Raw genomic sequence first — 16,179 nt, forward strand, 5'->3', positions numbered from 1 at the left:
CATCTCTTCTTAGAGATAAGCTACCATCGCCGTAGCTGGTTTATTTCCATTTCTAGTTGTAAGCATATTTCAGTATTTTCCATTAATGAAATGAAGTATTATTTCCACTACATCTTTGTGTATATGGTTATCTCTATAATTTGTTGTGTTCCTGTTTAAGTCTGGATCAATGGTATCAAAGCGGTCTGCTTTTTCTCTGCTTTTCTTTGCATGTCCCCAATGAGGTCGGGATATAAGGAGTTAGGGCTTGAGCTGGTCGAACCTTTGCAAGACCAGCCTTGCAAATCCCGACGGCCTCCCATGGCGAATGAGAAGAAAGATGAGGGAGCAGCAGATCCTATCAAAATCTTGCTTGAAGAAGCCCTCGAGCGACAACGGAACGCGATGATGGACAAGTTTGCCCAAATCCTTCAGCGGCTACCCAAAAGTGATGCATCGGCTTCTAGCAGCTACTCTGGAAACGCCACGCCCTTTAAGGTACAAGTTAATTTTGAAATCCCCATATTCGAGGGTCAGATAGACGCAGATGCCATAGATAAATGGTTAAATCTGCTAGAGGGTTACTTTTCTGTTCATGAATTTTCGAGTTGGGAAAAGATTTTTTTCGCTCTTCTCAAAGCAGTCCCCCACGTCAAGGACTGGTGGGAAACCTACTGCGAGCAGAAGGATGAAACTACAGGCTCACTATTTTCAGCCGCACCCTCCTGGAATTCATTCCGGGATGCCATTAAGGAGCAATACTACATTGTTGGAAGCTATGAGGACGAATACATAAAGTGGACCATGCTGCGGCAGGGAAGGGATCAAGATGTGTCGGAGTTCACCAATCTTTCCCATACCCTTCGCACGAAGTTGGGTATCAAGGATTCAGAGCAGCGTTTGATACTCAAATACCGCTGCTGTTTGCACAAGTACATCCAGGAAGAAATGGAATTCCTAAACATCTCATCGCTCGGCATAGCATACCAATATGCCGTCAAGATCGAGCAGAAGTTTAAACAAAAGAAGCAAGACTTTGGATCTGCGAATCCAAAGCAAGTGAAAGGTGCCCCTAAACCATAGAACAAAGGACAAAGCCAAGGTGGGGCATCCCAAGACAACCCGCCAAAGCTACAAACAAAGAACAGTGCTGCAAAGCCGAAAAAGGACACGGGAAAATGGTGTGAGTTCCATAAGAGCTCCACTCACAACACAAGTGAGTGTCGGGCCAAGCAGTCACTGGTGGCTGAGTTAAAGGTTTCAGAATCAGATGCATGTTCCGACTCTGAGTCAGAACCCGACAAGGGGAATGACAAAGGGAAGCAGATCATTGATGCGAATCCCAACACCCCTGTTGCTACTTCCAAGATCCAGAAAAATGAACCTGAAGATCCAGAGGAGGAGGAGCGTCTCTTCCACTCCCAGATGTGGGTAAGGGGCTCCCACTACAGTTCATTGTTGATAGCGGGAGCCAAAAGAACCTCATTTCGGCAGAGGTCGTGAAGCGGTTGGGCTTACCGACTGTTTAGTCAATTTAGTGTTATCTAAATTGCTAGTATTAATTGTCAACCCGGGGCTCGTGAGCTGATGAAGTGAAGGTGTACTATATGTACTTAAGCAACCTCTTAGAGTTTTTTTTATCGTTGGGGGTGTTGTTTGTGGTTAATTTATCTTTCTAAGATGGAGTGGTGATTTATAAACAGATGAGTGATAGTGTGTGATTAGTGATCTCTAACTACTTGCTTGAAAGGAAATGCTTGAAAGAAATAAATAACTTGAAATAACTTGAAAGCAAAGAACCACTTCCAATGGCACTAGACACCATTCATGCTGCTGCAAATAAAAGAAAAGAAAGTCACTTTTAAAACCAAAGATAATGATTATCTCTCCCTAACTCCCTGCTTCAAACACATAGTGCTGTGTAAAGCACGATTAGGAAGTAGCTCAAGTTGAGTTAGAAAAGTGATTAAAAATGAGAAAAATCTACTTTAAAGACTAGTGATAACGTTTTGCTCTTTCTAACTCTCTACTTCTGCCATATGTACTATGCAAAGTATGATTAGAAAGTAGTGAAAGATTAGTCTAAAAATCACTCAAAGCCAACTGCAAGTTAGTGGTATTCTGATCCTTAAAAGATAACAATTTATGATAAAAGATCATTCATGTGTTAGCAGAACTTTGAGAAATAAGACTAAAAATCAGCTATAAAAACAAAGGCAGCAACTTGAACCTGTCAACTTCAAATACCATTAGTTTGTAAAGCAAATACACAAACATAAAAACAAATCCCGGGCTAAAAACCTGCAAGGAAATAATACTGATCAGCTTGAAAGAAAAGAAATCAAATAAATCAAACTATACATGTTTAAAGAAATGCTGAATGAGAAAATAAAGAAATGCTGAACATAAAATACTTTACAGAGGCTAACATGAACAGGGGCCCTCCATTCATTCAGCCACAAGAAGACTTAAGGAACTGAAAGCTTCAAAACAACACTATTTCTATTGCTCCATTTGCAGAAATGTACAAAACAGAGTGCTCGAACAGCACTATAAAAACAGAGTTTACAAATGCTCTTAAAATTATCACAAGTTCAGAAAGTACAGCAGCTAAAAAGTAAAATAAGCGTACGCAGACGCAAGTATATATAGGCATCTGAAGGATGGCCTAACACGTACAGCTAATAACTAAAAAACAACTAACTGTAATGCGTATTTAAGGTTCATTGACACATAATAAGGCTGCGTGGATGAGCTGGAGGTTCTGTCGTCATGGGCAATGAATCCAGTGTTGGATCATGTCCCCTACCACCTGCAAAACGCGGACAAGTCACCGTTTGAGCTGACGTGACCTAACAGCTTACAATCACCGTTAAGCTGCCTTTATTTGACCGTAACTTGACCAGTTTTGACCGGAGGTACAGATGACGTGAATGGCTGAAAAAATGGCATAGGAACCTCGAGCACGTTGATACCTAAGTGCCCATGTGGCTCATTTGGCAAACTGACACGTGGAACCTTGAGTTTAACAAAAAGGCTGCGGGATCATCAGATGGCTGCAGAATCGCTGAATGGCTGCGGGATTGCCAGACAGCTGCGGAATTCCTGCAAGTATGTCAAAATCTAAACAAAACAGTCACCCATTAGCAAAACTCACTTGATCATGCTTAATGACACCTAATGTAATGATCTGGGTGGTTTTACAGTGAAAATGAGGCAAAAGTGAAGAAAAGCTGAGGAAAAACTGAGGGAAATGGTAGACAAGTAGGTGTAAAGTAGAGGCTCTACATACCCCCACTACGAGGGTATTGCATGTCCTCATGCAATGAAAACACAGCTCAATCCACCTGCTGGGATGCCTCTGCTAAGACATCCAATCTCCTCTTCTTCCTCTGTGTGGAGACGTTGACTTTTGGTCTCTTGAACATGCATCTGAATTTCAAATTGATTAAGGCTCTGTTTAGCCTTCTACATTTCTTCTTGAGTCTCCTGTTTTTCTTCTGCCACATGCCCATGTGAAGCATGGTGTTATCTTGGACCATTTTGTCAATATCAGCTTGCTGCTTCATTTTTTCATTTTCCTGCTTAATGTGGCGATTTAGCACCTCAAGTTCATAGATCTCTTGTTTGAGTATGTCTATTTGCTACTCATGAGGTATGATATTACTTGGGCCAGCAGTGTTCTGCTCCAATGTTTCAAAATAGTTGTACACCTCTTGCTGAGCTGGGTCAACCATTGGTGACTTCCTTGGACTGTGTTCATGCTCAATTTCAGTTTCAAACTCCGGCTAAAATGGACTGTCCTCCCTTGGAGGAGTAGCTGCATCACATTGTGGACTATCCTCAAGGTCTGATTTTATAGCACCCTTCTCAGGTGTGCTTAGATCAATGAAAAGTGTCCTTGTGGCTCTCCCTTTATTCTGCAATCTGCTGCTCCTTCTTACAGTGGCAACACTCTGTGTTTCTTTTTGTGCCTTTTTCCTTGGTTTCTGCACTTTTACTTTCTTGGAAAGGGCAGTTTTTTCATGGAGTTTGGCCAACCTTTGTGCTAAGGGCTGACTATCTTCCTCACTAGAATTCTCTGGAGTCTGATAAGTTTCTTGAACTATGGATTTTCCCTTGTCTTGCTTTTGTTTCTTCCTATCTTCTTTTCTTTTCTGGGCAGCTTCTTGGGCAAGTTCTGAGAGGGTTTGTGTGATAATCCCTTGAGCTATTGGATCACTGTCCACAGTAGGTTCAGGCTCAATCTCATGTTCAAAATGATGTACTTCAGTTTCCTCTTCAATCTGTCCTTGGACAGTTCCCTCTAAGATATCAGTTTCAGGGGTATCCTCTTTTCTTTTTCTTCTACTTTTTATAGGCACAGAGGTTTCTCCAACTTCTTTAAAATGATTTCTCACAAGGAATTTCTCCCAGGTGTCTCGTTTTGCTTTTAATTGTTCCTCCACTAACAGCTTAACAAGACTATGATGACAGAGATGTGCTTCAATGTTTCGTGGATTCCTTTGGGCCATGGAACACATTTTTCTAAGGCTTTGGAATAGAAAGTAGGGAAGATTTATATCATGTTCTCCTTGAAATTGCAGCATAACTTTACCATGATAAACATATAAGACCCCAAATCTCCCTTCACAAGTGAAAAATTTTTGCACTAACAACAGTAAAATTTTCCATTCTTCCTTAACATAAGTGACAGGAATTCCTTTTGTGAAGACACTGGTATCCATACCTGGGTTTTTTAAAATCTGCTTCCATTGTTGATCTTGAACTGACCGGTTTTTAAACCACCTTTCTCCGGTTTGTGGGAGAGATGTAGCTTGTGCTATGCTGCCCTCACTGACTGCAAACGTTAAATCACCCACCTCCACTTGACTGTCTTTATCTCTGAATGACCTTGCAAAGGCCTTTGTAACCTCCTTGTGGTAGCCTTTAAATTTCTTGATGCACTGTAGCCAGTTGGCTTTCTGCAATGCCTCCTTAACTTGAGGATATGCTTCCAGGAATTTTGAACCTTCTGGTTCAGCCCTTAAAAGTTTCCCCATTGACTCTACGGCTCTGTTCTAAAACACGATTTCAATGGTGGCTTTACACAGTAAATTCTCGGCTCTGTTTAGAATTTTGTGGAAAAGAGGTTGTATGGTTTCAGCAATAGCCTTAGACACAGTGAATTCACGGCTTGAACATTGTGAAATGGTGGATTAACAGCTTTAACACAGTGGAACGGTGGCTTAGCAGTCGTAATACAACCGTAACATACGTTCACTGGTTATATGTATTCACTGTTTCTCAGAATTAGCAGAGAGGAAAAAACAGAGTATGGTTTATGGAGGCAACGTAGTGAGTGGAACGGAATGAAGGAAATGAGAGAATGGAATAGCGTGAAATGGAGTGTTATGAGCGTAGGAGGGTTTCGAAATAATGAATGGAAACGGCTAGATCCTTAGATTTCGGCTGTAGGTTTACACATGGCTGCGGGATGAGGACTTAGAGAGTCGTAGTACATTAGGCTACGTCACTAGGGTACGAAAGCCTTAATGACAGAAGCAGCCGTAAGTGATTTTCAAAATCGTGGTAATCAAGGACTGATAGACTTGAGAGATACGTGGATATATGGTCGCATGGTAGGGAAAATGGGTAATCATTACAATTAGTGGCAAAAAGACATAACCCAGAAAACTTTGCGTAATGAAATAACTGTAAGTTTAAGATTTAAAACATACCTCAGATCCGCGTTTGGTTTGTCTTTTGATGATTTGCCACTAACCCTTTGTCAACTTATTGCTGTTACATGACTCTTTCCTCCTTGTTATTGATGATTTTTGAACTGTAAAAATTTCTCAAACAGACTGTGTTTCTTTGTGCAGGTGCAGAGGGCTGCGGAAAGGCTAAACGGCTGCAGAATTGCCAAATAGCTGCGGGAACTGCAATGGTGTCCTCGAGCTGCACAAAATAACCTTAGTTGCCTAAAAAAAACCTTTATTAATGAAATGAAATGGAATGAATGGATGAATGGGTGGAAAGCAGTGAGGTGAAGTGAGAATGGTTAGATGGAATAAGATGGTGAAATGGAATGGATGAAATGGCGAAATGAGATGAAAGAGAGAGAGTTTTTTTTTTTTTTGGAAAACATGAGGTGTCAGGTGACCCTGATTTTCACCTTAGGTTTTCTGCATGAGACTGCCAATCAGAGATTGGTTTTCAGGCTCATACATTTATTCTTTTTTATTTTTATTTTTTATTTTATTTTTATTTTTTTTATTGAAATTGAAAGAAACAGAGATTAGGCTGATGGAGGAGAAGAATTCTTCTCCACCAGCCTCATTTCAGAATTGCCTTGGAACAAATTAACAAACTCCTCTTTTGAGAGTGGCTTGTGGTAAACTTTCAACCGGTGGCCATTCACAATAAAGGGAGTTTGAAGTTCATCAATAGTCTTCATTCTAACTGCTCCATTATTAAAGACTTCATCAATCTCATATGGCCCAAGCCAATGAGTTTGAAATTTTCCTTTGAAGTCCTTAAATTTGGAATCAAACAAGAGTGCCCAATCACCCTTTTGAAACTTCTTTTCTTTGATATATCGATCATGCCATTTGATTCTTTGGTGCTGAACTAGATCGGTCCTTAGAATTGCATCTTGTCTCATTTCATCTAGTTCATTTAACTGGTCCATTCTGTGCTTCTGGGCTTCTGATAAGCTCATCCCCAATTGAACTGCTATCTTGAAGGTCTTGATTTGGAACTCAATGGGGAACAGGACTTCCTTCCCATAAACAAGTTCATAGGGAGAATGTCCTGTGGTGTTCCTCCATGTAGTTCTATAGGCCCATAAGGCTTCAGGAAGCCTTTCCGCCCAATCTCTTCTATGAAGATGAACAGTCTTTGTGATGATGCTTTCAAGAACTTTATTTGTAGATTCTACTTGACCATTCGCTTGCGGATGGTATGGAGTAGATGTTCTATGCTTGATTTTATACTCCTCCATCAGCTTCTCCATCATCCTTGATGTAAATTGGCTCCCCTGATCTATTACAATTTCTCTTGGGACACCAAAACGAGTGAAAATATCCTCAAAAAGAAATTGAACAACTGAATTTTCAGTAGCAGAAGTCAATGCTTTAGCTTCTACCCACTTAGTAACATAATCAGTACAAACCAATATATATCTCTTTTGCTTGGATGGCGGATTAATTGGTCCAACAAAATCTAGAGCCCATTTCTCGAAGGGTTCGATGCATACCTGTGGCTGTAGTGGCATTTCATTTGAAAGAGTTGGTCTCCCAACTCTCTGACAACTGTCACACCTTCTAACATATTGCTTTGCATCCTTAAAGAGAGAAGGCCAATAATATCCTAAAGAAAGGATTTTATAGGCTGTCCTCTTATCAGCAAAGTGTCCGCCACAAGGTTCATCATGACATGCCTTAAGGATGTCAGGCATTTCATCCTTCCGTACACATCTTCTGATCATAAAATCTGGCCCTGTTCTGAACAATTCATTAGAAATCCAAGAATAATGTGAACTCTCCTGAATGATTTTCCTTTTCTCATTAGGAAATAAATGTAAAGGTAGCTTTCCAGTAACTAAATAATTAGCAATATCAGCATACCAAGGAGTTTTGGTAGTTACTGCAAACAAATACTCATCTAGAAATTTATCCTCTACAGGAGAATCCTCATTAGTGTTTTGGATTCTAGATAAGAAATCAGCTACTGTGTTCTGTTTACCTGGTCGATCTAACACAGTTATGTTGAATTCTTGTAAAAGCAAAAGCCATCTTGTAACTCTACCATTAGTGACTGGTTTGTTCATGAGGTATCTAATGGCAGAGTGATCAGTGTGGACAAAGGTTTCATAGCTGGTTATATAATGTCTAAACTTGTTTATCGCATTAACAACGGCTAGAAATTCCTTTTCAGTAACAGTGTAATTTAACTCAGTAGGAGTCAAATTCTTACTTGTGTAATAAATGGCATAAGGGATCAAATCCTTTTGTCCCAAAACAGCTCCTAAAGCTGTATCTGAAGCATCAGTAGAAATGTAGAAAGGGAGTTTCCAATTTGGACCCCTTAGAATGGGTGCTTCAGATATTCTAATCATTAAATCTTCAAAGGCAGATTGTCATTCAGGATTCCACTTAAATTCACAATCTTTAGTAAGGAGTTTGAAAAGAGGGGATGCTATCTTAGTGAAGTTTTCAATAAATCTTCTGTAATAACCAGTAAACCCAAGAAAACTTCTAACATCTCTTTGGCAATTTGGAACAGGTAACTTAGAGATGACTTCGACTTTAGATCTATCAACTTTGATTCCATCTCCTGAAATATGATGTCCTAAAACAATCCCTTCAGTAAACATCATAAAACACTTTTCATGACTTAAAGAAAGATTTGTTTCCTTACATCTTACCAGTACTTTTTCCAAATTTGCCAAAGCTTCTTGAAATGTATTACCATAAACTGTGAAATCGTCCATGTATACCTCTACACAATCATGAATCAGATCTGAAAAGATTCCTAGTACAGCCCTTTGAAATGTAGCGGGTGCATTGCACAATCCAAAAGGGAGTACTCGGTAGGCAAAAGTTCCCCAAGGACAAGTAAATGTGGTTTTGTCTTGATCTTCAGGTGCTACTTGAATCTGGTTATAACCACTAAAACCATCCAAGAATGAGAAATACTTTTTACCTGCTAAAGTGTCTAGTACCTGATCAATAAAAGGTAGAGGGAAATGATCCTTTAAGGTTGCCTTGTTCAATTCTCGATAATCAATGCAAACTCTCCATTTACCATTCTTTTTGGGCACTATAACCAAGGGAGAAACCCATTGGCTATCTGAAATGGGGTAAATGAAGTTTACCTTGAGCAATTTCTGAAGTTCTTCTTTCACAATTTCCCTAAGATTTGGATTCATCCATCTTTGTGGCTGCCTAATAGGTCTGCTGTTTTCTTCAATATAAATGTGATGAATACAAGTCTTAGGGTCGATTCCTTTCATGTCAGTGTATTCCCATGCAAAGGCAGTGGAATGTTTTTGCAACAGTTTAGTTAATTCTTCTTGTTGTGGTCTTTCCAAGTTCTTGTTAATGTTTAATGGTTTTCCTGGAAAGATTTCAACTGTAGAACTACCAAACTCTTCCATTGAGAAGAGAGACATCTGTCTAGAGGAGAGATATTCAATGTCTGCATCTAACTGAAACTGTGTAGAGTCATATTCTAAACGTGTCTCGAAATTTTCTAATGTATTTAGAATTTGACTGTCCTCACTAATCTCAGAGATGGTTAGAACAGGTTGAAGAGTATCCTCATCATCGATCCACTCATCTTCTCCTATTTCTGTTATTGCCTTTGCGGGAGGATACAAGTTGAATTTCTTGGTAGAATTACCATCTGATATATACATGTCCCCAGACCTACAACTTATAAAAGCATCAGCTGTGGCCAGCCAAGGTCTTCCTAAAATAAGAGGATGTCCTCCTAGATTGTTCTTGGGGGTTAAAATCATAAAATCAACTGGATACTCCCAAGAGTCTAGTGAGACTGGAATATCTTCGAATACACCATCAGGTTTGATGATTGATCTATTTGCAAGTTGCAACAAAGTAGGTGTAAAGAGAAGGTTAGGAAGCTTTAACTGATCCATGGTCTGTCTACTCATGATGTTGATAGCGGCTCCTAAGTCAATCAAGGTATTTGGGATTTCAACCCCATTAATATGAGTTTTAACAATAGGGCTACCGGGATCCACATACTTTTGCATGGTAATCTTACCCATCATAATGTCTGCAATTTTTCCAACTAGATGTATCCTTTTGGTATCTCTGGTTTTCTTTCCTGTTTTTTTCAAACTCAACTCCTTTATTGTCTTTGCTAGGATGGGAATTTCCTTAATGGCTGTTAACAAGGGAATCTTGATACAGACATTTTTCAATTCATCTAGAAAGTTGTAGTCAGGCAACCAAATTTGTTTTTCCACCCCCTGGTCAATTTGTAACCTTTCAGGGAAAGGCGGTGTAGTTGAAGATGTAGGTTGCTCAACTAAGGGAGTTGATTCTTTTTCTTTTTCTTGAATGTTTGGATTTTGAAGGGATGCTTCAGAACCCTTATTAGCTTTAAGAGATTCTTCCTCAAAAATGCTTGGCTGTTGAACACTTGTAGAAGGTTGATCTAGGATTCTACCTGATCTGAGTTGTACTTCATTGAGGGGAACAACCATATAGGTAGGGAATGGTTGACCTTCCATCACATAAGCATTTTGAGGATTCCTATTATTTGGATTGGGTAATGGCTGAGAGGGAAGTTGATTTGGCTTCTGCTGGGAGAGTTGAGAATTTTGATTTTGTGGAGGAGGTTGTTGTTGTTGAGGGTATGGCAATGATAATTGTTGACCTTGATTTGGAAGTTGGGGAGCTTGCTGATTCTGAAATGATGGAGGATATTGATAGAATTGAGCAAGTCTCGCATAAGGATTTTGCATGCTTTGCAACCATGCTTGAAAAGCATTTTGTGGTTGAGGCCAAGGTTGTTGCCAAGGATTCCAATTTGGTTGGGATTGAGAATTCATAGAGTTGTTAAACCCTTGATTCTGTTGTCCTTGCCAAGGTCTCCTTGCAATAAAACAAAGAGATTCAAGCGTACTTGGATCTTCTTGAAAGACTAATTTGAGCCCAGGGATTGAAGGACAATCCTTGGTCTCATGGGTTTCTGAGCAAATTACACATGTTTCCACAACTTGTGCTTCCAAGGGACATTCCCTTAAAGCATGCTTCTTTCTACACTTCGGGCAAAAGATAGTCATAGCCTCAGCTTCTGCTTTTTGTTTATTTTGAATCTTAAGGGTATCAATTTGTTCACTAAGACTCCCTAAGATGTCAGTTTTAAATTCATCAAGCATATTACCGATTTCAGCCCTACTCACTGATCCTGTTGCAGATTTATTTGCCCTAAGGAGAGAAGGATCTCTAGGCCCTTTTTGAGTTTTTGATTTGCCCCTTGAGAGATGGATACAAAGTTCTGCTATATCATTGAGAGAAAGTTGAGAAATATCCCCTTTCCCCATCATGTTTAAGATATCTATCCATTCATCCCTAATGGCTTTTAATAAGAGGGCTTTTAAGGTCTCTTCATCCAAGGTACTCATTTTTGCTCTTTTTAAGTTATATTGAAATCTCTCAAGTAAATCTTCTAAGCTCTCATCTTCTTTTTGCATCATTTTAAAAACCTCGTCCTTGTGATTAGTAGGCATACAATAGTCCAAATACCTATCCAAAAAGGTTTGTTTCATTTCATCCCAAGTCCTAATGGATTGAGTAAGTAACCCCATGAACCATTTTAAAGCTTGATCTTTTAATGTTGATGGGAACAGCTTGAGTTTTTGAGTATCATCCAGATAGTCATAGGTTCGACACACAACTTCAAATTCAAACAAGAATGTTTCAGGGTCTTCAGTTCTTAACCCATGAAAATTTGGGAGGACGGATGGTGATATGTTTTTCATGGTGGCTCGGGAATCCTCATTAACAATGGGAAACCCAAATGAGTTATCCCCATCTCTATTTCCTCCAATGGGACCTCTACCTCCTCCATTATTATTGTTATTTCCTTCTCCTCCTCTACCTCTACCTCTACCACCTCCTTCTTCCTCTGCCATGATGATTCTCCTAGGGATTTCAAAATCTTCTGGTTCCTCTACAAAGGGTGAATGAGAAGAGATTTCTCCTTCTTCTTCAGGTGAGTCTATTTCCTCAATTACAATTGGTTTTCCTGTAGGAGAAAGAGAAGAGTCTCTTCCTGGTTCAAACTCAATAGAAGGTGTAGGAGAGTCAACTCTTGGCTCTTGAATTCCAGGAATTCTAGGACTAGGAGTTTCGGTTGGAGATAAGGGAGGTGTCTCTTGTCTATCTCTTGAAGCAGATGGACTTGTAAAAATTGAACTTCGAGCTCTAGCTAAAAACCTTCCTCTAGAATCTCTAGCTTTATGCATGTCATTTTTTATTTTATCTTCAAGTCAAGTTAATAGTTCTTTTTCTGATCTTCCAGGTCACTCTAGGTGCAAGAAGAGAGCATACTCAAGAAACTATTAAATCAATAACTTTCTCCTTTCTGATCCTCCAGATCACTTTGAAGTGCAAGAGGAGAGCATACTTAGATAGGCTATTAACTTCTTTTCTTGAAATTTTATGTTTTTTTTTCTAAGAATATGGCTACTTAATTTCACTTCCCCGGCAACGGCGCCAAAATGTTTAGTCAATTTAGTGTTATCTAAATTGCTAGTATTAATTGTCAACCCGGGGCTCGTAAGCTGATGAAGTGAAGGTGTACTATATGTACTTAAGCAACCTCTTAGAGTTTTTTTTATCATTGGGGGTGTTGTTTGTGGTTAATTTATCTTCCTAAGATGGAGTGGTGATTTATAAACAGATGAGTGATAGTGTGTGATTAGTGATCTCTAACTACTTGCTTGAAAGGAAATGCTTGAAAGAAATAAATAACTTGAAATAACTTGAAAGCAAAGAACCACTTCCAATGGCACTAGACACCATTCATGCTGCTGCAAATAAAAGAAAAGAAAGTCACTTTTAAAACCAAAGATAATGATTATCTCTCCCTAACTCCTTGCTTCAAACACATAGTGCTGTGTAAAGCACGATTAGGAAGTAGCTCAAGTTGAGTTAGAAAAGTGATTAAAAATGAGAAAAATCTACTTTAAAGACTAGTGATAACATTTTGCTCTTTCTAACTCTCTACTTCTGCTATATGTACTATGCAAAGTATGATTAGAAAGTAGTGAAAGATTAGTCTAAAAAGCACTCAAAGCCAACTGCAAGTTAGTGGTATTCTGATCCTTAAAAGATAACAATTTATGATAAAAGATCATTCATGTGTTAGCAGAACTTTGAGAAATAAGACTAAAAATCAGCTATAAAAACAAAGGCAGCAACTTGAACCTGTCAACTTCAAATACCATTAGTTTGTAAAGCAAATACACAAACATAAAAACAAATCCCGGGCTAAAAACCTGCAAGGAAATAATACTGATCAGCTTGAAAGAAAAGAAATCAAATAAATCAAACTATACATGTTTAAAGAAATGCTGAATGAGAAAATAAAGAAATGCTGAACATAAAATACTTTACAGAGGCTAACATGAACAGGGGCCCTCCATTCATTCAGCCACAAGAAGACTTAAGGAACTGAAAGCTTCAAAACAACACTGTTTCTATTGCTCCATTTGCAGAAATGTACAAAACAGAGTGCTAGAACAGCACTATAAAAACAGAGTTTACAAATGCTCTTAAAATTATCACAAGTTCAGAAAGTACAGCAGCTAAAAAGTAAAATAAGCGTACGCAGATGCAAGTATATATAGGCATCTGAAGGATGGCCTAACACGTACAGCTAATAACTGAAAAACAACTAACTGCAATGCGTATTTAAGGTTCATTGACACATCATAAGGCTGCGTGGATGAGCTGGAGGTTCTGTCGTCATGGGCAATGAATCCAGTGTTGGATCATGTCCCCTACCACCTGCAAAACGCGGACAAGTCACCGTTTGAGCTGACGTGACCTAACAGCTTACAATCACCGTTAAGCTGCCTTTATTTGACCGTAACTTGACCAGTTTTGACCGGAGGTACAGATGACGTGAATGGCTGAAAAAATGGCACAGGAACCTCGAGCACGTTGATACCTAAGTGCCCATGTGGCTCATTTGGCAAACTGACACGTGGAACCTTGAGTTTAACAAAAAGGCTGCGGGATCATCAGATGGCTGCGGAATCGCTGAATGGCTGCGGGATTGCCAGACAGCTGCGGAATTCCTGCAAGTATGTCAAAATCTAAACAAAACAGTCACCCATTAGCAAAACTCACTTGATCATGCTTAATGACACCTAATGTAATGATCTGGGTGGTTTTACAGTGAAAATGAGGCAAAAGTGAAGAAAAGCTGAGGAAAAACTGAGGGAAATGGTAGACAAGTAGGTGTAAAGTAGAGGCTCTACACCGACCACAGCACATCCACAACCGTACACAATCGGGTGGCTGCACCAAGGACGGGATCTTCGCGTGACCCAACAGTGTCGCCTTCCATACAACATCAAGCCCTTCACAGATGAGGTATTGTGTGACATTGCTCCACTTGAAGTTTGTGATGTATTATTAGGACAACCATACCTGTGGAAGCGACATGTTGTGTATGAATCAAGGCCCCATGCTGTTATTATTACATTGGGAAATCAGTTGTATAGGATACCAGAGGTAGCACCGCCTGCTGCCATCTCTTTGATTACTACAGAAAAATGCAGTAAGCTCATTTCCAAAACTGGAAAATTTGTTTTCCTGATGATACGCCCTCAAGGAAAGAAGAAGACGGTGGCCAAAACCTCCAGACAGGGCCCCTCTGCACGACAACTACAGATGGACAAGGTTGTGGAGGAGTATGAGGACATCTTCACCTCCCCCGTAGGGGTTCCTCTGCACTGTCAGGTCAAGCACTCCATCGATTTGACCCAAGGTGCGCCGCTACCCAATGGACCAATTTATCGGCGCTCCATTTTGGAGAACGATGAAATCAAGAGGCAGATTCAGGAGCTGCTGTAGAAAGGCCACATCTGTCCGAGTTCATCGCCTTGTGGGAGCCCAATTGTGTTGGTACAGAAGAAGGATGGGACTTGGAGACTCTGTATTGACTACCAGGTGCTGAACAAGATCACTATCCATAATAGGTACCTGATCCCGCGGATTGATGACCTCTTGGACCAACTAAAGGTGGCAAAATATTTCAGCAAAATTGATATGAAGTCAGGATATCACCAGGTACGAATCGAACCCTTTGATGTGTGGAAGACTGCCTTCAAAGCCAAGGAGGGCCTTTTTGAATGGTTGGTTATGCCTTTCGGGTTGACGAATGCTCCTGCAACCTTCATGAGGCTAATGGATGACATCTTGCAGCCATTCACCAACTCATTTGTTGTGGTATACTTGGATGACATTTTGATCTTCAGTCAGAGTTAGGAAGAGCACCTCCACCACATTCGACAGGTTCTCCAAACACTGCGGCAACACAAGCTATGTGCCAATTTGGAGAAATGCACTTTTTGCATGACCCAGGTTCAGTATCTGGGATACATTATTGATGAACAGGGGGTGCATGTGGATCCAGCCAAGATCAAAGTCATTTGGGATTGGCCATCTCCAACCACTCTGACAGAGCTCTGCAGCTTTCTAGGTCTTGCCAACTTCTACCGCAGGTTCGTGTTGGGGTTTTCTCATATCACTTGGCCTTTGAGTCAAGTCACCAAGGGAGGAGCGAAGGAAAAATTCTTTTGGTCTGAATCTCAACATAAGGCATTCATAGAGTTGAAAGATCGCCTCTGCATGGCACCAGTGCTCGCATTACCAGATTTACAACAACCATTTGAGGTCGAGACAGATGCCTCTGACTATGCTATTGGGGCAATCCTTACTCAACACGGGCATCCAGTGGCATATCACAGTGAAACACTTTCAGACATAGTCCGAAAGTATCCCACTTATGATAAAGAGATGTATTCCATTGTGCAGGCCTGTTGACAATGGAAGCATTACATTTTGGGGAAGGAAACAATGATCCACACAGACCACTGACCCTTGCAGTTCATACAGACCCAAGGGAAATTGCAAAATGATCACCATCAAAAGTGGTCCACATACCTGCAATAGTTCCATTTGAATATCAAGTATAAGAAGGGAAGCACTAATAATGTTGCAGATTGCCTCAGTCGACCACCAATCATGGCATTAACCACCGTGCTCAACTCTTGTGGGCACGAGACTTCTGATTGGCCACTGCTCTACAAAAGCGACCCGGAATTCGGCCACACATACCAGAACCTCTTGGAGGGTCAGCATGTTCCATATTTTCACCTCCAGGACGGCCTGTTATGCCACCTGGGTCACCTTTGTGTTCCTTCAAGCGAGCGTGCCAAGATGATTTGGGAAGCACACTACAGTCAGGCTGTTGGGCATTTTGGGGTCGAAAAAACGGTGGCAGTACTACAGAAGTATTTCTATTGGCCGAAACTTCGACAGGATATCGGGAAGTACATCAGGTCATGCACTGCCTGTGCCATTCCCAAACCGGCCATCAAGAAGCAAGGCCTCTATACCCCGCTGCCTACCCCTAGTCGGCCTTGGGAATCCATCTCCATGGATTACA

Source organism: Pinus tabuliformis, chromosome 3_2, assembly GCF_031772625.1.
Source record: "Pinus tabuliformis cultivar Carrire ecotype Pingquan chromosome 3_2, CPIR1, whole genome shotgun sequence".
Classification (NCBI taxonomy): domain Eukaryota; kingdom Viridiplantae; phylum Streptophyta; class Pinopsida; order Pinales; family Pinaceae; genus Pinus; species Pinus tabuliformis.